The following is a 7,868-nucleotide window of genomic DNA, read 5'->3' as shown; positions in this document are numbered from 1 at the left end:
TCAGTCTGGATTTAATCAGAATCTCTGATAAGTGAGGCCTGAGCATCTTTCACTTTAAACAGTTTCTCTGGTGATTGTGATGCACACATCGCTTGCCACCTAATATCAGAAGGAAGACAGGTAATTACACTGTTAATTTCTACAGGAGGTAGACTGGCTCTGGAAAGCTATGAGAAGTATTATGGGGACCCCGAGGTGGGAGACATTGATTCTGACTGAGAAGCCTTCTAAAGAGATGGCATATTATAAAGTCTGTGAAGGATGAATTCAAAGTAATAAGGACCATTTACTGAAAACCTCACTTCTGAGAAGGGAAAGACTTTCACTTGCATTTCCTCCTATAGGGTAAACCTGCAGATATTTGAGACAAATTTATTACGTTTTTCAAAGAAAAACATTTCTATTTCATTGAGAAATATTTAAACAGTAAGCTTGCCAAGGCCTGAGACTGTAATACCAGAGGCCTAATTTTACCCATTAAGTTTCTAATGTTATAACAGAATTGGCAGGAACTAAGAAGAGCTAATGGTTGTTCCCCTTCTGCTTGTTCTAACATTATCTCCTTAATGCAAAAGAGCCTCAAATGGCCACGCATTAGCATAATGGCTCCTCTATTTTTGCTTTACTTTTGTCTTTTTTCAACTCTATTTGGAAGAACCTTTTCTTGGGATGATTAAAGCCCCTCCATGAATGTGCGTTAGAAGATGTACAGAATGTGTATGGTTCTCCATCTGATACATAAACTAGAGGATTTAGTATTTTTGATGTTTGACATAGGCCGCTGGGGGGCGCTGGGGTATCTGCTGTTGGTCTCTTCTGACTACCGAAAGTAGAACAGGCCCCTAGAAAATGTAAAATTCTGCCCAGGATTCTTTTGTAATGTATTTTGTCATGGTGATCAAGAGAAGGTTGGAATTGGAAAAAGCAATTGTTTAACACTAGCGTGTATAAAACTTTTGGTAAATTTTCTCTCTGCAGCGGGATTGGAGAACTAAATCACTGTGGGGTGCCCATACATAGTGGAGGCCACATGAAATAGAACACTCCCTTGAGTTCTCCAGTTTTCTTCTGGATTATCTTTGGGTCTTTATGAGCTCATAACTGCGAAGATGGAGAGCCTCAATACTGGCAATACTTTCAGCCACAAGGACCTAACCCTCTGGAGGCTGCTGGTTGCATTCTTTGTCTCTCTCAAAGTTTCAGGCCCAGAATGGGTCACAGGAGATGGTGACTCTCATTTGTCCAAGGCTCACGTTAAAGAAATTGCAGTTATGAAGGTGCATAGGAGAAGGAAAGGACAATGGTCATTAACATGATAATATTTGCTATTTAACTATAAGTAATATCATTTGTCCAATGCAAATTAATTGCAATATTAAAGTGAAAATTATATAGCAAAAGACAGAATTCTATGAACTTAATTAAAGTGAAAGTAGAGAACTGTTCCAATCACACTGACAGGATTAAAGAAAAGTAAATCATAACATGTGCTTCAAATAGACTGATATGAAGAAAAGGTGATTAGATGTCTTGTGGAAAATTACAAAAGAAATAAAAATTTTTTTTGCAAATATTTATAATTGTGAAGAAGTTTAAACAAAAATGAAGAGTGTTCTATAGTAATGCCATAAAATTATGTTGGTAATATTACACCAAAAACAAAAGACTGTTTTTTCTTTGTTTATTCTAAAAAAGGAACAAAGTTGAAATTACAACATAAATTCAGTGCACATAAGATAAACTTATTTTTCTTATGTTCAGTGTCATTTTTCAACATAAAGTTCCAAATCAAACTATCTTTTTGTTTTCTTTATATTATGAAAATTTGCATAAATTGTATCATGTAGGATTTGGGCAGAAGGCACACTACCCTCTTTCCCCGAAAATAAGACCTAGCCAGACAATCAGCTCTAATGCGTCCTTTGGAGCAAAACTTAACATAAGACCCTGTCATATATTAAGTTTTGGTCTTATATTAAGTTTTGCTCCAAAAGACGCGTTACAGCTGATTGTCCGGCTAGATCTTACTTTCGGGGAAACACGGTAGTAATTGAGGAGAATTTACTATTTACAAAGGTCTGAAGGGGTTTTAGAGAAACTACCAAGGGTTAATACAGTACCCTGGGGCTAACAATAGTGCCTAGCCATTACCTCCTAGGATTGAGGAGCCAGTTAGAGAGAGCAGTTTCTTGACTTCAGAGAGAGTAATAGGATGGAGAGCTCCACCTTTGGTAGAGAGGGAGAACACAACCACTTCAGTGATCATTCAAGGAGGAAGCCAGGAAATAAATAGTCTTGCTTCATTCCTCCTGCCCTTTCATCTCCTGCCAGTGCCACCAAATGGCCCAAACTAATTAGAAGCCAGAGGAAAAATAGATCAGTTTCCTTGGGCACAAAGCAGGGTGGAGAAAGATGGAGAGTAGACTTGTGAGAGCAAATGGAAAAGTCTAGCACACCCTTTGAAATGGATTAACTTTAATTGGACTTTTATTCCAGGACCTATTAGCCTCAGATAAAGAAGATGGCTTCTTGTACTTAAGGAGTGTTTGCCCAGCATAAGAGAATGGGACTTTTAATGGCTCACTTAGGACACATTTTAATGTAAGATTAAACTAACTTTTGTAGTTACGGTATGTACCTTTACGGAACTTTTACTGACATGGTAATATCCTGCAGAATTCCTCGTACACACTTCTGTCCCATCATGTCTCTTCAATTTTGTATTTGGGAAGTTGACATTTTGGAACTATGCGTAAGACAACATTTATTCAAATTAAGTTTTACGATATTCAATTTGGATCATTATTAATATTTCAGTCTCCTGGGATCTTCCTGGAGCCTGACATTTTATCATTCTCTTACCAGCTGCTCCTTACAGCTTTTTTTCATACTTACATATGATACGATCAGGTGCTAATGATCCTCCAGTCATAGATAACAGTGTTCCATTGGGCATGGCTACGGATGGAGCCATGAAGCATACTACTACAGACGATAGGGTGGTACTAATTCACAGTGTACTAGACGGATCAGCCTAAGTTGTGCGACAGTGACAAATGACCCCCACATCTCAGTGGCTTTCCACACCAAAGTTGATTTTTCACTCATGCTTCATACTTCCGCCATGTACTTCTACTCACAGTTCATTGGCTGGTACTAGTGGTATGACCCCAGTTTTACCAGAAGGCATTTGGAAAGTTAGGAGAATGTAAGAATATTTGATGAGTATTGAATTTTACTACCATCTAGATGCAATCCTTTGATCAATTTTGAATCTACCTGTCACTACTCTTATTTCATCTATATCTCTCCATCTTCTGTCGTCTTTTATTGTCATTTATAGAATGACAGTCATTAAACATATATACTTTAATCCTTATGATCATCCAGTGGGGGAGGTAGAATCATTTCCCTTTTATACATGAGAAAACTAAAGCTTGGAGGTTAAATATCTTATCTAAGAATACATAGTCAACAAGTACGTGGTAGAGAAAAGATTTGAAGCGATCAATTCCAAACATACATAGTATTTCTTATGATCCATGTATCTAATGTATTGGCCAATAATGGAATAAAAGAAAGGGTAAACCTCAGGTCAGATTAAAAAAGGAACAAATTGATTTTTCATGCTTCCCAGTAATTTTTTGTGTGTGTTATGACTTGTACCATTTTCTCTTAGTTATATTCATGTAAACTCAACTCCCATTCTCTCTCTTCATTATCAATTGCTCTCACAAGAAGATCTGGGAAGTCGCTCACATTAAAGTAAAAATGACTGCATAGCTTCTGTCTTTTATTTTTAAGAGTTATTTGTTTGTTAAAGATAGATCATCCTGTAACTAAGAAGAATAAATCTCTAGTGGTGGGATCTTCGAAAGAGCTTATTTGAATAAGACATATTATTGTTATCCTTAAAATTATATCATAGAATTGTGGTCTTAGGAAGCAGTATACTCTATAGAAAGCACTTTGGACTCAGCAGATGAATTAAATCCATGATATACTTTTGGTATCTATGTGACCTTGAATAATTTATTTAAATTTTCGTGACCTTAATTTTCTCATCTGTAGAATGAATTAAATAATTTCTACTTTAAATATTTTGGGGGAGATTAAAGAGGTATTGCACATAGCAGGTACTCAAAAATATTTATTAAGTGAATAAATGCATGATGTCTGTGATGCGCCTAGCAGAGTCTCAGTAGAGGGAAGGCAGCAAATACTTGTGAAACTGGAGCTGGGACCAAGGCAGGCTGAATGAGTTAGGGAAAGAAAAGTTGGCAAATGGAGCAAAGAATAAAAATTAAAAAGATTGCATTTCAATCCAAATCAATTTTTTTTTGTATTGTATGTTTATCTGATAATAGAATGGAAGATTATTTATTTTGGAACCTATTGACCAGAAATATCCAAATGCCGGTTGTATGTCTTGCTGTTATAATAACTGAGGCCAGTTTTCTGTGATGGGATGGAGTGACCAGCCAGGACCCTTCACTGAGATCACTGGCCCAACTTGAGAGACATAACCAGGTGGCATGGAAAGTAATAGAGACTCGTTGCTGTTTCACTCTTTAACAACATGAATTGTGATGACGCTTGGTCATTTTTATATTGCTGCAGTAACAACTCTTTTAAAATGTTAAATTGTAATTATGCAACTATTTTCTACAAATTCCATTTGGAAAATTATAGAAAACAAAGAAACAGCCAAAGGGTGCATCCAGGAGATGTTAGGAATATGATTGAGCCTTTTTCTTCTCTTTTAACCATTGTGCATTACAGAATAAAGATATTTATTTAATTCATCTGCTGAGTCCAAAATCCATGTTTTCTATAAACTATACTGCCTCCTAAGACCATATTGCTAGCAGGCTCTGTGATACAATTTTAAGGGTAATAAATGTGGAAATAATTTTGTGTAGCAGGGGAAGTTTTCTTATATGAATAAAAAAGTAAATACATTAAAATAAGATGTGTTTCTAACTTAAATTGTTAATTAGTTTTAAATTGTTTATTGGCAATCATAATTCATATCTATATTAATAACAAATTTATGTGGTATAATGGACTTTATGGGGAAAGGAACTACACATTTCTTTTTCCTTTTCTCTTGGAACATTACATGAAAGTGTTCTCTGAGTCGACTTAAGAAATTTTATCAATTAAAAATAAAAAAGGCTATTGCTCAGGCTAATAAGGGGCCACTGCAGTATCTCGAGAGTTTTCAGTTGTGGTGTATTATCCAGAGAAAAACAGATTAAGAATGTAGAATTTGAAAATTATGTGTACTCCAAATTGTTGAGTCGCTAAGAGATTCCAGGACTCACCTCCCAAGAGACATCTGAATTTTCTGGGGGATATTTTGTATATTCGTTCAAAGTAACCCATTCGTCCTTGTTCCTGTCCCTCTTGTGATGGCCTCTGCTTGACTCAAAATGAAGATCAGGATCTGAATCATATAATAATAGCATGCTGGTTTTTATTCCTAACACCTCAGGTGGCTGATGGCATTCTTCCCTTTCATTCCCCAAGGAGTTTCAGAGCAGAAATAAAACCCCATGATAATTCATATTCAGGCTCTGTTGATCCTCTTCTTTTGATATTCTGACCAATTTCTCAACCTGTTTCTATGCTGACCTAATTACTTATTGACTTATTTCGAGGAGGAAAGGGCGAATTTAGATTTTTCTTTGTTATTTTTATCTGACTATAAAAGAAAAATATGCGTATTTCAAAACATTTGTAAAATACTACCATATTTTACATTCATGTATAGAATCAATAGTTAAAATAATAAACTATTGTAATTGGAGTATATTTTCTTCCAATATTTCCCTTACATACCAGGGTTTCTTTCTCAACTTCAGTACTATTAACATTTTGGACAGAATAATTGTTGTTGGGGGATGTCCTGAATTCTAGAATGTTTAGAGCAGGGGTGTCCAAACTGTGGCCCGCGGGCCAACTGAGGCCCGCAATCCATTTTTAATTGGCCCGCAGCAAATTCCAAAAATATATTTAGTTTACTTAAATAAACCAGGTGAGGCAATACGTCCTTCACCTCGAGTGAGTGGCCCGGCTGTTTGTGTATTTTACCACATATGGCCCTTGGTGAAAAACGTTGAAAAAAGTTTGGACACCCCTGGTTTAGAGCATCCCTGGCTTCTACTTATCAGAGTAGAAATGCCAGCAGAATCTCCCGCCCACCCAGTCATAACGATCAAAAATGTTTCCAGACATTGCCAAATGTCCCCTGGGGGACAAAATTGCCCCTGGTTGAGAGCTACTTCTAAATATTAAAATAAAATTAGTATTGTCTGTGCAATTTTATATATTTTTTAAGCTAATGTTGTGTAATGAAAATTTTCCTACATATCATTAAAGGGCCCTGAAATGATGGTATCTGTGGGCTATATTCCCTTGTAGAGATAGAGTATAATTTATTTAACCACCTTCTCAATGTTGACTAGTTAGATTGTTTCCTAATTTTTCTTTTCTTTTTTCTTTTCTTTTTTTTGATAAAGAGAAGTTTAATGGCCATCCTTATATAAAAATGTTTCATCCCATCATTAACCAGAAAATCTCTTACGTCTTTCAAAATCCATGAACTTATTTTCAAGTAACAAGGTAATTTTGAAACTAATAAATAATTTTTCAGAACTTTGAGGTCTTAGTAGAGTGGTAGTAGACATATTTTACTCAAAACAAGTCAGGGCTACATATTTCTGAATCTGTTCTTAACCTCTTTTGAGTAAAGATTCCAGGGGTTGAGAATCCAATGAAATCTACGGACATTTATGCTTGAGAAAAATGCTATTACACACACACACACACACACACACACACACACACACGATTTTGTGTAGTATTTCAGGGGTTCTTGGATCTGTGAAGAATAGCCATAGACCTTAGTTAATGAGTCCTGCTCTAAAGACCACTGATTCCTACGCACCTGTTACAAAGGAGTAGGTAGGATATACATTATAACTTCTACAAAGACTTAAAGAAACCAAGATTAAGGGGCATGTCTGGTTCTGACCACAGGTGTGTCAGAACCAGAAACCTGGTCTCCCATGAGCCCTTATAAACTTGATGAACCGCATTAAGAGAAAACATTGGAGGCACAAAAGTGAGACTTTTTTGTGAGTCCTGTAGGCCTGTGGTAGTCATGGACAAATGCAATCTAAGTTTTCTGAACTGACCCTTCCTACCTGTGAAATTCTCTCCTAATATCTAGCGAAGGTAATACCAATACTTAGCACTAAGCTTCAGAGAGCATTTCTCTACATCTGTCCTCACTCATTAGGCTGATTATAATTTACTCCCCAGTGTAGAGTGAGAAACAGTCATTTCTATGAGCAGTGAAGTGTCACACAGTGACTACGGTCATGGCCGTTGCTTTTCAATATAGAGGGGGAAAAACAAGAAAGGAAAGGTAAATGGCATTTACTGAGACTGAGCACGCACTCTTTACCGAACACTGTTCGAGGGACTTTGCTTCATCTTCACAATAACTCTGGGAGAAAATGATATTAACTACCATTATTTTGCTGATAGTAATTCAGATGGGTTAAGCCACTGGCCCAGTGTTACTTGGGAAGTAGGTGGCATGTGAAACTGGAGAAAGCTCATAATCTTTTTGTTACATTGTACCACTACCCAAGCCAAGGAGAATCGAAACTCTCCCCATCTCCCTCAATATGCTACTAATCCCACTTCAATAAAGCTCTGCCCTAACACCTGATGTCCCCGGAAAAACTGATGTGTCACTTTTTTGAGGGCCTTCTAAAGCCCTCCTGGATGGTCATGTTTTCTGTTTTAATAGACACTAATCTGGGATTTAGAAGACCTGGCTTTTTGTTTGTTTG

This window comes from Rhinolophus ferrumequinum, chromosome 24, assembly GCF_004115265.2.
Source record: "Rhinolophus ferrumequinum isolate MPI-CBG mRhiFer1 chromosome 24, mRhiFer1_v1.p, whole genome shotgun sequence".
NCBI classification, from domain to species: domain Eukaryota; kingdom Metazoa; phylum Chordata; class Mammalia; order Chiroptera; family Rhinolophidae; genus Rhinolophus; species Rhinolophus ferrumequinum.
The sequence above is the reverse complement of the archived record's forward strand: the minus strand, read 5'-3'. Positions refer to the sequence as shown.